This window comes from Stegodyphus dumicola, chromosome 4 (assembly GCF_044657685.1).
Source record: "Stegodyphus dumicola isolate Sdum_Otavi_A_Nest chromosome 4, ASM4465768v1".
In the NCBI taxonomy this organism is placed as follows: domain Eukaryota; kingdom Metazoa; phylum Arthropoda; class Arachnida; order Araneae; family Eresidae; genus Stegodyphus; species Stegodyphus dumicola.
The window spans coordinates 231946175-231962774 of record NC_140771.1 but is presented as its reverse complement, the minus strand read 5'-3'; the positions used below and the strand labels follow the sequence as shown (position 1 = coordinate 231962774).

The 16600-nt window shown below is 32.0% G+C and overlaps 1 long non-coding RNA gene and 1 other non-coding gene across 2 annotated transcripts in view; one reads left to right on the top strand and one right to left on the bottom strand.

The window, feature by feature from the left end:
- The window catches only part of LOC146997838 (uncharacterized), a 201220-nt gene that overhangs the window by 106859 nt on the left and 77761 nt on the right, over nucleotides 1–16600 (top strand). The window lies entirely within an intron of this gene.
- Nucleotides 5228–5300, bottom strand: TRNAT-CGU (transfer RNA threonine (anticodon CGU)). Its single transcript has one exon. It is a non-coding gene; the product is annotated as a tRNA-Thr (tRNA).

Genomic DNA, 16600 nt, shown 5'->3' with positions numbered 1-16600 from the left:
AACAATACAAAACTAAGATAATAGAAGTATAATATAAGACTGCATTGAACGTAAGCTGTAGAAAAACGCCTAGCTTCAAACCCGTATGAAAATGATGGATGGATCCCAGACAAAACCTTTTATCTCATTTAAAGTGATACAGTTAAATGTTAAGAAAAATGAAAATATATAGCTTTTTACGTAGTTTAAGTAGATTGAGCTAAGCATCATCTATATTTATGTGGTCATTCGAATGATTAAGTATCTTTTCTTCTACACCTTCACAACTCTTTTGACACCTGATAAATGGTGGTTTTTACATCATAACGGTATTTAAATGATAACACACTGATATGGCGTGGAAGAATATCATCTTTTTCGTTGTGTAATCTTAAGTGAAATGTAGTAGATGTTTTCGTTTCTGTTAAAATTATCATATTTTTTAACTGTCAACCGTAACTTCTTTTAACCAAATATGTTTATAATTTATCCCTCTTGAGATGGGAGTTATTTTTATGCTTTGTTAGATCCTTTCTAAAAGAGTTTTTTAAAAATTCAAATAACACCTTATTTTATGTTTGGCACTGAATGCGGTTGTTCCCTTAAAGTGGATCTACCTTTCAAATATTAGTCAAATCTTCTTAGCATTAAATGTTTGCATGTACCATACATTCCTTTTCTCCTTTCAGACAGCTGATTTTCTAAATTATGAAATCTCTCGCTTTTATTTTAACTAATGAACTGTAATCATGTTGTAGCAGTATTTTTCATATTTCTTTAAATTTTTACTTTCTAGTATATTTTTATGTCTTACAGGCAATACTGAGTTCTATTTACGTATCAGTATACTTTTGCTCGTTTTCAGTATAAACATAACGTTACACATTTTGAAAAGAAAAATGACATAAACATGTAAAAATAAACTGTGTCTCTCCCAAGATTCGAACCACGGATCTTCCACTTACTGACTGAACATGCTAACCTCTTACGCTAAGAGAACATATACGGGGAGAAATGCGATAATTCCTTACATTCTTCCCCATTTAAAGTGTGTCCAGGGAGAGACACGAGATCTAGTCAAAACTATGCAGTTTATCGAATCCAGACGGTAACAAATTATGGGCCACCGCGTTTTAGATCGAGTGCCATTGCAGTAGTCATTAGACATAGATAAAAAATATGAAAAGTAAATTGTGTACTTGGATCTGCTTATCTCTTACAGCAGGACAGCACGAATCAGGGAATTCAACAGTTTATTATAAATATAGGATTTTTTTTAATTTTTATTTTATGTAACAGATACTTTGTCTTTTATGCTCTTCAGACGACGGTTTTTACGTCATAAATCTTTGAGGCATAAAACTCATTAAATCCATTCATACCTGTTTATCGAGGTGACATCTCGATGGTGACGGTTTAGCGAAACTTAAGTAATAGTCAATCAGGGAAGAGAAAGTTGCGCATGTTTTAAATGTGTAGCTGACGCAGCGAAACCGTCAACTGACGTTTCCTTCTCTGTGATTGGTCGGCGGCTTTTATATTAAATGGCATACAAATGAAAAGTTAGAACATTTAAGCAAAATCATTTAACCAGTTTTTTCTGACGTAGCAAGGTCTGGTTGCCTAGCAACGTAGCTCAGCTTAGACCACTTATGATCTTAATACCACCGTGTGAACGAAGCTTTAAGCGAAACATCTGAACAACCATTGTGTGGGAAAGGGGGGGGAGTCAAGAAAAGATCCTCGTACAAATATGCATGCATACATATACACGCATACATATACATGCATACATATACATGATGTATTTATCGAAATCAACTGACGGCAAAACTGATATTTGACATTAAATTCTAAAAAATATATATTTGCTAAATTTTTAGACTAACTTTAAGTCGAGCTATATGTTAGTCTAAAAGCTTCAGATTAAAGATTTCTTTCAAAATGGAGCATTTGGCAATCAGTATTCTTAGAGTTATCAGGGGTGCAGCTAATTGACTGTTTACCCTTTCAGAGCCATTTTGCTAGAAGCCTCAAAAGTATCGATCAAATGAAAATCAATCCTACTTTTTCTTTATTTATTTTGTTCAATGTAGCTTTCCTTTTAAATTCTAAAGCAATTGGATCCATTTCTTTTGATATGTTAATATTTTATTGATTAGGGATCTTTCAGATTTCATATCATGTTCATTCCTTATAACCATGGAGGTCTTTTTAATTTTCAAATATGTGTGATGTTTCCATCTTTCTTTGTGCTTATTTTAATGTAAAGCAGTTTCTCATAATGTAGGCGTACACCTTTCATTTTGGCATCAAAGTTTCCAATTTCTGAATACTGTATTACTAGGAGTATTTATTTTAGTATTTATTTTAGTAAAATACTTTTCGGATGCTGTGGTTATAAAAGAACGAGATTTATTCAATTTTGTGGTTATTCACTCAAATGCACTATTAAGAGTTGTATGCTTATCATCAAAAGATTAAGTTTTCAGTAATACTTATTCAGACTGTTTACTCAAAACTTTCTCGTCACTTTTAACTTCTTAATGGAAAAATGCATTTATATACAAACCTTATTCAGAGCTAGTTAATGTGATTTTTTTATTTTAAGTTGTCCTGTGGATTTTCTAAACATCATAAAAGTCAACTACCATAAATAAATGCTTGTATAAAGAATAAACTTAATTAGAAATGTAATTAATATTCTTATGCCTTCCACGGTGTTTTCAAATAACATAATTTTAATCGTTGAGTTAATAATCTTAGTGCAGTTATTCAATAGTTCGAGAGCAGTGTTAGTAAAAACGAAATATTGCGGTGTTTATTACATTCAAGATTTTTTTTCAAGTTATTAAACAATAAATGTGATTTATTCACTAAAAATCCTAGCACAGCAAAAGTTGTTTAATTATTTTGTGGCTGAAGTAAAAGTCCTCTTTCAGCACTTTTCTCGAGTAGATAATTTTTTTTTTAATATTTTATTTAATGAATCGGTTCTTTTCTGTTACAGATATCGGATTCAGAAGTGTATGTATGTACGTCTGTGTGTGCATGTATGTATGTACGTAGGATGTGTATATGTATACATGCGTGTGTATATGTATGCATGCATATTTGTACGTACGTACACTGCGAGAAGAAAACAAGGGCGGACAGTTCTGTATCTCCCGTTCTACTGCGCCGATTGACGAAATTCAAATTGCGCTTTTCATGTCTCGAAAGCGCGTCTTAGGATATATATTAGCTATATATATATAGCATTATTCTAACATAGGTATTTTGACACGAAATAGGACTTTTTCTGAAATAACATACAATTTTTTTTTTTCCATATTTCAATTCTACGGCTCAAATTATGCCTAGATGTTAAATTTTGTAATTTTTCGTGAGAAATTTACGGAGAAATTTAAAAATTTATCTTGACGGATTTTTTTCAGTTTGCGCCAGTTCCCTTGGCGGAATTCTTAATTTATGGCAACCTACTTTCTTTCCTTATTTTTTAATTTATGCACCAAAGAAATTAAAAGGTCCATCCTTAATCCTTTCAAATGATGTGCGCAACGAGTGATGGTGTAGCACCGAGGTGCTTAAGGTCATAGACCCTACCCCCAGTCGAAAATATGCTACTTCGAATACAATACGAAGTATAACTAATAAAATTGTATAAATATGCCCAAAATATCTTCTTAAGAGTTTTTTTTTAATAATTATTTATAATGGGCTTAATAAAATGAAGTTAGGATGAATTTTTGTAACAAATTAAAGCTTTCATAATTGGTTGATGAAAATGCCGTCCAAAAAAGCTGCAAAGTCCGTCGAGCCAGTGGGAACAATAATAGTAGAACATATTAAAATTCTCATGCAAAAATTTGGTAAGTGCAAGTCTTTCAAATAAATTTAACAGAGTGCGTAAATCACATTTTCGTTATTATCGCTTATATTAAATAACGCTAAATTTCAAACCGCACCAAAATGTAAATTCACGTATATCAAGAAATTTTGAATAAAAAACTCTTAATTTTTTGTAGATATGGTTAAAAATACGTCTACTTTAAGATGATGGCAAACACTGTATAGGTTATAATAAAAAATATTTTCGAAAAATTTATAAAATATATTTAAAAATATAAATTTTAAAGATAAATCAGAAAATGCACGGATTATGTATGGATTAAGCCTAAATTTCGAATTCTGGAAGAAGGAATCAAGTAAGTTTAATAATAATAATAATAATAAAAATAGAACATATCAAATTCAATTAGTATTGAGAAGCTAAAATTTTGAGAGCTAATTTTTTACAAACAATTTGTGCGATTTTTACAAAATTTGGCAGTTTGACATAATTTGAGTCGTAAAATCGAAATATGAAAAAAATATTGGCATGTCATTTCAGAAAAAGACCAATTTTGTGTCAAAATACCTATGTTAGAACAATGCTATATATAAATCTAATCCATATCCTAAGTCTCGCTTTCGAGACATGAAAAAGTTGAATTTCTTCAATCGGCCCAGTAGAACGGGAGATATAGAACTTTTTTTTTTTTTTTTTTCTTCCCGCAGTGTACGGGTGACATTACAAAATAACTGCTTTAAAGAATCTCTGTGCATCACCATCTCTTAAATATAATAACTATAATATGTGTGTGTGTGTGTGTGTGTGATTATGGCAAAGCCTCAAGGGCTATCTGCATAAGAGGAGGGATGCCTTCGTGGAGGACTTTCTAAGGGAAACTGGTTCGTATACACGTTACACATGGGGAAAACCACGAAAACACCCATGCAGCCAGTCCGTTCGCGGGATTCGAACCTCGGACCGAACTACCAGTGTTCAGCGACTTTACTGCTCGGCCGCTGGTGGGCCTAACTATAATATGAAAAATGCTAGTAATTTTCAGAAGCAAATTACTAGCATTTTTCATAAATAATTTCATAAATATCAATTTTAGTGAAATTATATATTCATCTGTTGTATTTTTTGCATAATGTAAGACGAAATGCTTAAGAAAACGAGGATCCGCCTGAAAATAAGATTAAAGGGGCAAGTCCCCCCTCTGTGATTTAAATCTTTTTCGAAATGCACGGTATTTGTTTATTATTCGGCGTGATAGACATGGCACATGTTCGTATGACTGAAAGTTGTCGAAACAATAGTGATTTACGAGAATGGTTGGTGATCACGTATCTGGATTCACTAGAATATGTAGAGATATTAGGTTATTTCGAAGCAGAAGAGATGAAAAATGAGCAGTGCCCTCGCCGGGACTCGAACCACGGACCTCTCGAATACGCGTCGAGCGTGCTGACCACTGCACCACGAAGGCATGCTAAGAAGGCGGGAGAAAAAAATACCTTATACAGTGAGATAAGTCACAGCAACAGCTCGCTTCTGAAGAAGCTTGGAATATGCGTTCTTCAATATTTCTTTAACTTCTATGACGATTAAAGGTAAACAAACTGTGCTTGCTGATGTCTCAGCTTTTCTACCGTGGGATGCAATGAAAAAGCATAGGCATTACAGGGAAAGAAGTTAAAGAAAGACGGTGGCAGTTAAGTATCAACTCTATTGAACTCCTTTCCCCTCATGATCATCTGAAGGAAGATCTCTTAAGCTTTTGTACTAATCACATTCTTTCGCTCGCTATTAAAGTCATTATTTACGTTTCGAAGTCTGAAACGAATCTCTGCTTGTTAGTTGTTGAAAAAAGCACTTCTATTTTGACAGCATAACAGGTGTGGCGAAGCTAAATGAATGGCTGGCTTATTTCTCGTAAATATGTTGCATATACGTATAGTACGCAGATTTAACGATGCTACTGATAATTGCAGCTTTTGGAAGGCAACTGCAATTAAAAGTTATGTATACACCTTTGTTTCCTGTACAGGTAAATTTACAGGCTTGTTCTTATTGTTCTTTGGAGTAAAAGAAAATTTCTTGTGCATGCTTTAGAGGCAAATATCTTTTACTTAAGTAATGATAAGCAATCAGAAACAAAAAAAAAAAAAATAAATAAATAAATAAATAAATAAATAAAAATAAAAATAAAAAAATAAATAAATAAATAAATAAAAAATAAATCTTTGAATTATTTGTATTGTGCTTATAAACAGTATTAAAATGTCATTGACTAATATTGAATCATTGTCAGCTTGCCAAACCAAGACTTTGTATTTTTACTGCTTTCAAATAAATGCATTTTCAAAATGCTTCTCCGATGAGCTCTTTTGTAAAAAATGAAAATGGTGTATTTTCTGTGAGACGCATTCAAAGCAATTATTACGCAAGAGCAAAATTTGATTTTTTCCACCCGAATTGTTAACCTTTAAATACTTTCTTCTGAAGAATAATTTTTCTCAGATCTATGGAGATGACGTCATGCCGACGATATATCCGTTTCTAAATTAGAAACATGATTTTCAAAGCCATTAATCCTAGCTTGAAAGTCAGGTTGTTCATTATTTGAGACAGGCTGTAAAAGTAAAACGTTGATTTTCTTTAAATCATTTATTAAAATTATATTATCTTATCATGTATTTATTAAAATTTCCTATAACGCGCATAAAGCTTCGTTCACACTGTCATTTTATAAAATTATAAGAGGTCTAACCTTTAATGTATTGCACAGGATACATAGAAAATCCATGCAAGATTTTGCATAACATGTTTTGAATGTCATCAATCATGATCTAAGGAACAAGGTACTGCTGTTAATTTTATTTTATTTAAGTAAAGAAAAAATAAAATAATATGGATTTCAGAATAATTTTTTTTGTATTTTAAGCGCAATGATACAATCGACTACAAACGTAACGAAAGGACTATTTGAATACTGAAAACCTGACGATAATATCTACATACACTTACACAAAAAAGAAGTGCAATTACTCAATTTATTCCAAATTTTACTCTATCCCAAGCGAAAAATATTGTTGCGTTCTACGGGTTCGTGAATTTGGAATGTTTGATGACAACACTTGAGGAAGAATTCAAAACACAATTTATTTAGCCAGCAACGCAGATGAAGCAATTAGCAACACAGCTGAACCAATCAGCAATCAGCCTTCAGGATACAACGGTGAAGACAGCTTCACGGCAAAGCAGTAAAGAGTATAACTTCCAACTCGTTCGATCGCCCTCGGAGATCAAGCGACTCAAAATGAAATTCGACGATACACTACTACATATTGCTACTCCGCCTACAGACAGGATTTATATAGCTTTTGACCTGCCTTCGAGAACATTCTGGGCCAAATCGGTAAGAATTCGTTCCAGAATGTTCTCCATCCGTCTATGGCATATCGCCGATTTTGTAGCCAAATGGGCGATTTCGAGCCAAATCTAATAACTGCCTCTCCTTGCCAATTTCTGGCAACCCTAAACCCTTTTTGCGGAGAAGCTATCTTATCGCAGTTGGGCATTTTTGTAACAATATTGTAAGCAGAAAGAAGATTAAATGCATTTTAAATAAACCAAAAATTTTAGTAACTTAGTAAAGCATGTCACATTATCAATGTGTTCCCTACAAGCAAGCAACATTAGGAAAAGAGAGTCTAAAATCACAGCATATTCCTAGGTTAGTTATAGCAATAACTTAAAAATTATTTAAAAACAATTGTGATTGATATTTTACATTTAAATTTTAGTTTTCTATCTTTATATTTGAACATTACTAACAATTAGCAATCCTAATAAGCTATTTTCCACCCCTTATTTTTCTAACTAATTTGGTAACTTTGCAAATATATTTCTGTTTATATAAACAATTTGTGTGTTCTACAATAAGAAGTTTTTACCTAAAAATAATATTTGTTGGCTTAGGTTTCCCGTTTCTTCTTAGCATAATTTTCTTTCTGCCGAATTTGTTTTAAGCTTCAGAATAAGTTTCGTGTTTTTTTTTTTTTTTTTTTTTTTTTTTTTTTTTTTTTTTGTTGTGTGTGTGGGGGGGGGATGGAGGGAAGGAAAGAAAGGGGGAGTGTTTCATGGTTCTTCAAAAATGCGTTTGTTTTTTTAATCGGTTATTATTCTCTATTACCTCATGACAAAATTCGCTTTGTCATTATCTTGACCTTTAGCTAAATGAATTTTTTTAATTTTTTTCTCATACAATTTCTTATCTTGAAAAATGTTTTTCCGTTGTTTCTACATGAGAACATAGATTCTAAATAAAAACATTCACTTTATCTCATTTTGTTACTGAGCAAAATACTTTTTTCTTTCTTCTTTCTTTCTTTCTTTCTTTTTTTTTTTTTTTTTTTTTTTTGTTTTGTTTTTGTTTTTATATTAAAAAAATGTATTCACTATCCTCGAATTTAATGGAAGTGCCACGCCTTTTTCACCTTTGCTAGGCACTTCCAGTCTGTCATAAAACTCCATTACGTTTTGTAGAAATTCTAGCATTACCTTTGGTACAAAGTTAATTATGTTAGTAACACTTATATTAGGTAATAAATTGTGAATATTTACTACAACTTGAATCTTAAATAAACGTCCAGGTTTCAATTTTCTGCCTTATGAATTATAGAAGGAGGATCTCATACTCCGAGTTACTTTTGTGTTTTGGGTACTTTGATAGTGTCTTTCTATACCAGAAGTGTTTGATTTACATCCGCGGTAGATACGACGTTGAGAAATATAACCCTTGGGAAAATTTGGTAGATGATTTACACGAGGTAGAAAAGACGTATCATTACACTGCTACTGCTGTACATAAATTGCACGACGTTAAATAAAGTCATACTTTGCCTTAAATTAAAAAAAAAAAAAAAAAACTTTTATCTCTGCTGTATAATTATACACCTCATTTATATGCAACGTAAAACCGATGACTCTTGACATTTATGGATTGGAAAATGGAGTATTTTCCTGGTAACCTGGATACTTACTGGATATAGTTTTAGGTGTGATACAAAAATGAACATTGGTTACATGACGAAATCCAACCTGAGTTTAAGTTTGATTTCGTATGCAAAAGGCTCAGTGCCCTTCCTTTGTTCAGAATCACGGGATTTTGCGCAAGCGCAGTAATCCCAACATATGGAATATGAGTAGCAAAATAAAAACTCTTTTAAAATAAAAGGGGAAATTGAATGTAATTAATTAAAACTGAATGAATCAAAAAAGCATTGCAACCACAACAACACAACGGAGGAAATGTTTAAGAGTTTGGTGCATGAAGAAATGATAAGGTGCATAAGTTTTTAAAAATTCTGATAAAATTAAAAATGAAACGTGCAGAGAATTGAGACTATTAAATTTTCCAAGACACTTTGTCTAAATTGAAAAATTTTTTGTAGCGAAAAAGTTTCAATTGTCTGTTTCGGCGAAACGCGTAATGGGGTTGGCTTGATTCGATGTTCAAACCAAAAAAATTTCCCTTGAAAAGCCAGTTTGGAAGTCAAGTTCAGCTAATTTACCATTTTCCGCTTACTTTTTTTTTTATCTGATTTTGTTTTTTTAATGTTTTACCTGTTACATGGTTTGATTTTCATATGTATTAATTTTTTTAAAACGTGTTGAACTTTTTGGAGCAACAGCTCCTGGTAACTTTTAGGCGAGCTTACTACAATTTCTAATTTACTTATTTTGCAGCATATTGCGCAAAATGTTATATAGACCAAATTGGTCATTCAGTATTGTAATAACTACCTTGCTTGATATATATATATGTAATATTTGCAGTAGATCGGCATTGGAAATGATGAAGCTTAGCAATCTACTCACATCAGAGCCCGGGTGTGATCATTGCGTAGTAGAAAAGCAGCTGAATTGAAGACACAGAAGAGTTTAAATTTTTAAAACTCCATATCTTTATTAAATTAAAAATGGCAGACCATTATTCTTTCAAATTATCCAAAAACTACATGTCCAATAATGATTTAAATTAAGATAAGGTTAAATTTAAGCTTTCGACGTCATAACTATTCTAACAAAGAAGACAGACGGGAAGAGCGGCAGCAAAAGGATTTTACAGCGGCAGGCGGAGAAAAGCTATCTGACGAAAAATGGCACGAACTCTTCATTTATAGCAGCGATTATGTAACATGCCAGAATGTTCTCGAAGTACTGGTCTAGGAGAAAGATCCTGAAATTGCGGAAAGTTAATTAGAGGTTGCCTCTTCGCGTAGAGCAAAGCCATCGTATTTTTTATATTTTACATAATATATATATATGGCATAGTGGCAGGCTGGGAAGACGAACAGACACAAAAATGAGTTAGACGAATTCTCAATCTTTATTTCCATGCATGTAAAATAATCTCAGTAGATATTTCTCCACTCATAATGAAGTCCGATACATTTCTATGATTTAATCATAATGAAATTTGATAAACTTCTATGAACATTGGCTTTGTTAAAGCAATGATGTAGACAGTTAAGCAAAGATAAAGCGATGCGATGTTGACAGAGCAGCAGTTAAAGAAGGGTAGAATGACGCACTTAACTCGCCAGCGGTATTTATGCTAAGTCTGAGGTATAAGTAGAGCTAAGCTCTGATTGGTTAATTTGAGGTTGTTATATAACATAGGAGATTCTCACATTTGGGGGAACAGATAAATTTAGGGGGAGAGCACCAAATCTAGAATGTTAATTTTGAGATCGCCAATTATTTTTAAAGCAGGTATCGTATTTTGTTGTATCTTACATATATGATATATATGTATATATATGTATGTGATCTTAAATTATATATATGTATATGTATACACACACGCGTATACATATACCAGCTTGACCGACCAGTTTGATCGAATCCACATGGGTTCTATCTAAGGCGAACATGCTGGCTGCATAGCTGTTTTCTGCATGTATAATGTGAATAAGATTCAGTTTTCCTCAGAATGTCCTCCACGAAGACATTCCTTCTCAGGCAGATAGCACCCTTGTGTTTTGATATACTGAAATAATCTCTAACTTCAGTGACGAAGATGGCTATTTTTCTACTTTCTCCCTTTAAATGGGAGATAAAATGAATTCAAAATATTTCCAACATTTTACTCCTGCGGTTAGCACATTAAACTAGCCTCTGTGTGGTCTTAGATTCGTTTCCCGACGAAGTCAAGATTTGTTGTGGAACTTTCGAAGGAAACTTGCAGTCTCTACAAGACCATTTTTCTCGTGTCATTTAGGATTTAAATATAACATTATCGTTGATACTATGCAGTCGTATGCATTACTGTCATAATACTGCCCATTTTTATATGTTATAATATTTTTCTGTACATTGTCTGGTGATTAAAGCTGTTGAATACCGGTAGTGTCGACCCACGTGAACGGACTTGCCTTGTAAGGGTTTTTTTTATGACATTTTGCGTGACTGTTTCTCGTAGAATATTTGTAGAGACATTAGGTATTTTCGAAGCAAGAATGCTGGAAAATGAGCAACGCCCTCGGCGGGAATCGAACCACGGACCTCTTGAATAGACGTCCAGCGTGCAGACCACTACACTACGAAGGCATGCTAAGAATGCAGGAGAAATACCTTATATGTTCTTGTCAAAACACCTAACTGGATTAAAATTTTCCATTTTTTTATTGTACAGATATCGGAAAGCACACATTTTATGCGTTTCTTTTTATTCATAATTCCATCCGCCAAAGAAATTACATCTGAAGCTAATGAAATGATAAAATGCAGAACAGAGTTTTTAGTAATTCATTAAAAGCTCTAGTTTTTTGAATCAACTATTCCAGGTTTACTTTCAGTTGCAGCAGTTCCATTTTACTTAGTTCATTAAGGTAATTCTTTTAAAATTAGTTGCTGACTACTTCTTAAAAATGTGGTATATGTTCATGGTGTTAAATTTCAGTAGCTGTGTTTAAATGAATTCAGAATGTCCCACGCAGTAGCTATCCCACGCAACTAAGATTTGTTCATTAAAATTAAAATACGGGCGTACAAGTGTAAACTGAAATTCTATTTAATAAACTTTTGACCTTAAGCTGTAAGCAAGAGCTAACCTTTTTCTTGAACTCTGAGTGAAAAGAAAATGTTTTTATCTCACTGAAAAAAAAAATACTTCTACCTGGAGTGAAAAAAAAAGTTTCTATGTGAGTGAAAAGAAAATCTCTTTTTATCTTTTTTTATTTCGCACGCCTTTCTTATCGTAGTTTTTTAAAGATTCAGTAATTTTAGATTTAGGAATCCTGATATACTTGTTGCTATTGTAAGGAGTGAAGAAAATTAAAGAAAAACTTTAATATTAATTTAACTGCTTATTTATTGGCCGTTAATCAAATAGTGCTGAAGCTGAATGAGCAGTTTCGTTTTTTTTTTTTTTAAATATTTCTTTAATAAATTCAACTGCTCCTAGTTTATACAAATCAAATTGTTCACATATATTAATTAAATATCCATACATAGACATCTAATAAAAATCCGAAAGCATAGTTCAATTAAGAATAAATATTAAAACAGTTATAGAGGTCGATTACATTCTATCGACCGAATTCTATGGCCGACTATTCGAAAGCGGTAACATAGTTCAATTAACAATAAGTATTAAAACACTTATAGAGGTCGATTTACATTCTGTCGACCGAATTCTTTGGCCGACTATTCGAAAGCGATAACATAGTTCAATTAAGGTTCATACACCTTAAGCCCCTTATGATCTTCGAATTATGTGACTGTTGCAAGAATCGGGATATTTTATTTATTTTAGAAGAAATTACTTCCAACCTTTTACAGATGACTACCTAATATAGCTGCTTTGGAAACTAATAACCAGAAAGTTTGTGTTGCCACATATATTTTTGTAATTTAATCCGCTTTGTGACAAAATGTTTCGTCATGTTTCCACCTTGCGCGCATGATATTTTAAAAATGGCTAATGGTACACGCTTAAAATTTGATGGAATCCTTTATATGGGCACTATTTACTAACTGAACCAAAAATCTAATGAATATTTTTTTATTAAAAAAATTTATGCACGAAAACATTACAAATTTAAAAAAAATATTTTATAAACTCAACTCCAAATAAAATAATTTAACATGAAATTCTCAGTATTTTTGGTTTACAATAGTTTCCAAATGTTATAAAAGCTATATATTAAATATGCAGCTAAAATTATGCAACAGAATGTTTTAAATTGTGCGCGCAAGGTGAAAACATGACAAAAATTTTGTCACAAAGCGGATTAAATTATAAAAATATTTGTGGCAACATAAACTTTCTGGTTACTATTTCAGAAAGCAGCTATATTATGTAGTCAGCTGTAAAAAGTTGGAAGCAATTGCTTTTAAAATAAATAAGTTATCCCAATTCTAGCAACAGTCACATATTCGAAGATCTAATTGGTTTTAAGGTGTATGACCCCCTTAAGAATAAGTATTAAAACAGCTATAGTGGTCGATTACATTCTATTGACCGAATTCTATGACCGACTATTCGAAAGCGATAACATAGTTCAATTAAGAATAAGTATTAAAACAGAAGTCGATTGCATATTATCGACCGAATTCTATGGCCAACTATTCGAAAGCGATAGCATAATTCAATTAAGAATAAGTATTAAAACAGTTATAGAGGTCGATTACATTCTATCGACCGAATTCTATGGCCGACTATTCGAAAGCGTATTCCCAACGCAGTGCTACTAAGACATGTCAATTAATTATGAGAAGCCTGAAAGTAAACTTAATTTATTTTAATTATAATCTTTTTTATTTCGTTAATATTCAAATTAATTTACAAAAATCTTTTACGGAATGACATGCCTCCAAAATAGAAGTAGCAGATATTTCTAAATTTAAATTCAGTATTAATTAGTTAACCGTTGCCTACCGATATTACCAAACGAGAATATTTGTTTAAAAAAAGTTGCTTAAAATAATTATTTTTAGATTTTGTCCTTGTCATTCAAAATCTTGGAATCTGCAAAATGGTGGTTTTGAAAAAGCAAATTTAAGGTTTCGTTCCGTGTATGATAAAATCAGATATCTTCGTAATAATCCTGATATATTTATTTCATGGAATATGTATCTTTTCATCTTTTATCAGTCTTTTAGAAGCTTTTATCTGTTTTAAAATCTTTTCATCTTCCTGTTTTTTTGAAACATTTTCTCTAACGTTTTTAGATTTGCGACTCGCATGCTTTTGCTTTTGACTTTTCACAACCCACATCCACGTATTTACTCTGAAAGAATAAAAGAATGAAAATAAAGCTTCAGAAGAAAACACTATAATAATAGAATATTATTGTGTTCTACGGGTTTGTGGATTTGGAGTAATTGATGATAACACTCGATGAAAAAATCAAAATATAATTTATTCGCCATTAACCGCTATTTCATAGGACAGTTCCAAATTCACGTTTGCTGTAGTCGAAAAAATACTATAAACACGCTGAGACAATCAGAAACACAGCCTTCAGGGTATAACGATGAGGACAGCCTCACGGCAAAACACTAAAGTACGACTCCCGATTCAGTCGATCGCTTTAAAGCTGATCGCTAAACTCAAGACACTACTTTTCCGCGTATAGGCAGGGTATATATAGCTTTAACCTATCTTCGAGAATACTCCTGAGAAAACCGCTAAGAATGCATTCTAGAATGTTCTCGCGCCGTCTATAGCATATCGCCAATTTTGACGCCAGATATCTCCAAATGGGTGATTTCGAGCCAAATATGGCAACCATGCCTTTCCCTGTCACATTCTGGCAACCCTAACCCCGCTCTGCGGGGAAGCTATTTTACCGCAGGTGGGCATTTCGAAACAATAATAATATAATAATAAATATTATAATAAAATATCAATAAATAGATACACATAATTATTAAAAATTAATTGTTGATTATAATTTGATTCATAATAACATGTAAATGTACATGTAATTCGTTTCGCAGTAAGAAGACAACTTGTTTAATCATTTCACAGTCCATTGAAAATTGACCCATTATTTAGAAACCACTGTTATAAAACAACAAAAGCTAAATTTAAAATTTCTTTCGATTAAAGAGGGGTAAAAGTATGCAAATTCGCATTTTTGCCTTGGCGTTTACGATTTTAATTAACTTAGATATTTCCCTAATATTGAAAATTTCATGCACCGTAATAATGTATTTTTCCGCAATGATTAGACAATATTATATTTTTAGATTTTATAGAGGTTATAGAATATAAACCTAAAATAATAAGTAATATATTAAGTGTTTTGATATTTTTTTTTTAATTTTACTCTTTTAAGTTTTGTGTAGCAATAGTTTATGTCAACGAAAAACCAAAATTATTTACTACTCATATATTTAGTTTATCATTTGTTCATTTGTTTTAAATATATATCTTGGAGCAGTCCTAAATTAAAAAAGAACACCTGAGAAATTCGTGAAAAAGCCAGATAGTAAAAACAAATTATAATTAAAATTGTAAACAATTAATGATAATTAATTATTGGCACCCTATAGCTCAAAAGTGTAAGAATGTGCAGTGAAAATGAATTCATTACGGAATATTAGACAGATGTGAATTTTCTTTCTGTTTACAAATCGAGGGTGCACTTCACGGATATTCTTGGTATCCTTAACTCCGTTAGAATACGTTAGAGTTTCTGTTAAGAAGAAGAAAGTACGAGAAAGAAGACGCATGTCTAATAACTGTGAATATTATAGGAATTATGGTAGCTTTATATTCATCAGCTTCGTAGCTTTATAAATTCGTGGATTAGTTGAAATCGGTTAACATTAGCAGTTTCATACAGGTTTTAGATTTGGCGGGACGAACTAGGTTTTTACAACTTGCCAAAAAATTCATTTTTCCGTATGCAGATTAGCGTAGCACTGTCTTTTCAAGAAAAATCATCTGCGAAGGCATAGATATTGTAATAAACTACATACCTACTGGAGAACTTACCCTCAAAAAAAAAAAAAAAAAAAAAAAAAAAGTTGGAAAAAAACAAAATCTAAAATGTTTCAGATTTTAAATTACGTCCAAAGGGGCGTTTTTTAACATTTTGTGTGTTACCTTTCTTTATTAAATATCACGTTCCTCGCACTTAAACCATAAGATCCAGAGCAACAGCAATATCGCAAAATAGTTTTGAAACGAGCCTATCTTTAGAATTTCCGTTACAGAGACTCACGCGCTGGAGATAAAAATGTTTTTTCTGCACAACGTTGCCATTGCTCGCTTTGAAATCCTTGAGTTTGTTAATCAAAAATTCGTCAAAGTTTTAAAAAATAGGAAATCGATCATAAAACAAATTTCAAATTTCAAATTTGGTCTTCCACATGCTCATATTCGTTGGAGGATTACGTTATTCAAAATTCGATGACTCTATGTACCGTTGTTTTATCACAATACGAGAAATATACATACATTTATGCAGATTTTTCATTATTTAATTTCTTCAAATATAATGCAGGACTCTAACATTTTGTGGCAACAGTTTGAAAAGTGAACCGACATTTATGAGTCCGACGCAAAATGCCAAAACGAAACTAATAGTTCTTCGGGATTCAAATCCCTTTGGACTAAAAAACAAGAGGGCAGCCAAACCTAAACTTAGCCAGTGTTGTGTTCATACAGTGTTATAAAATGAAATCATGTAACCAGCGGATACATTCTATATGTTCAAAAAATACATTGTTTTTTATTTTATGAAAAAACATTTTTCGAAGTTT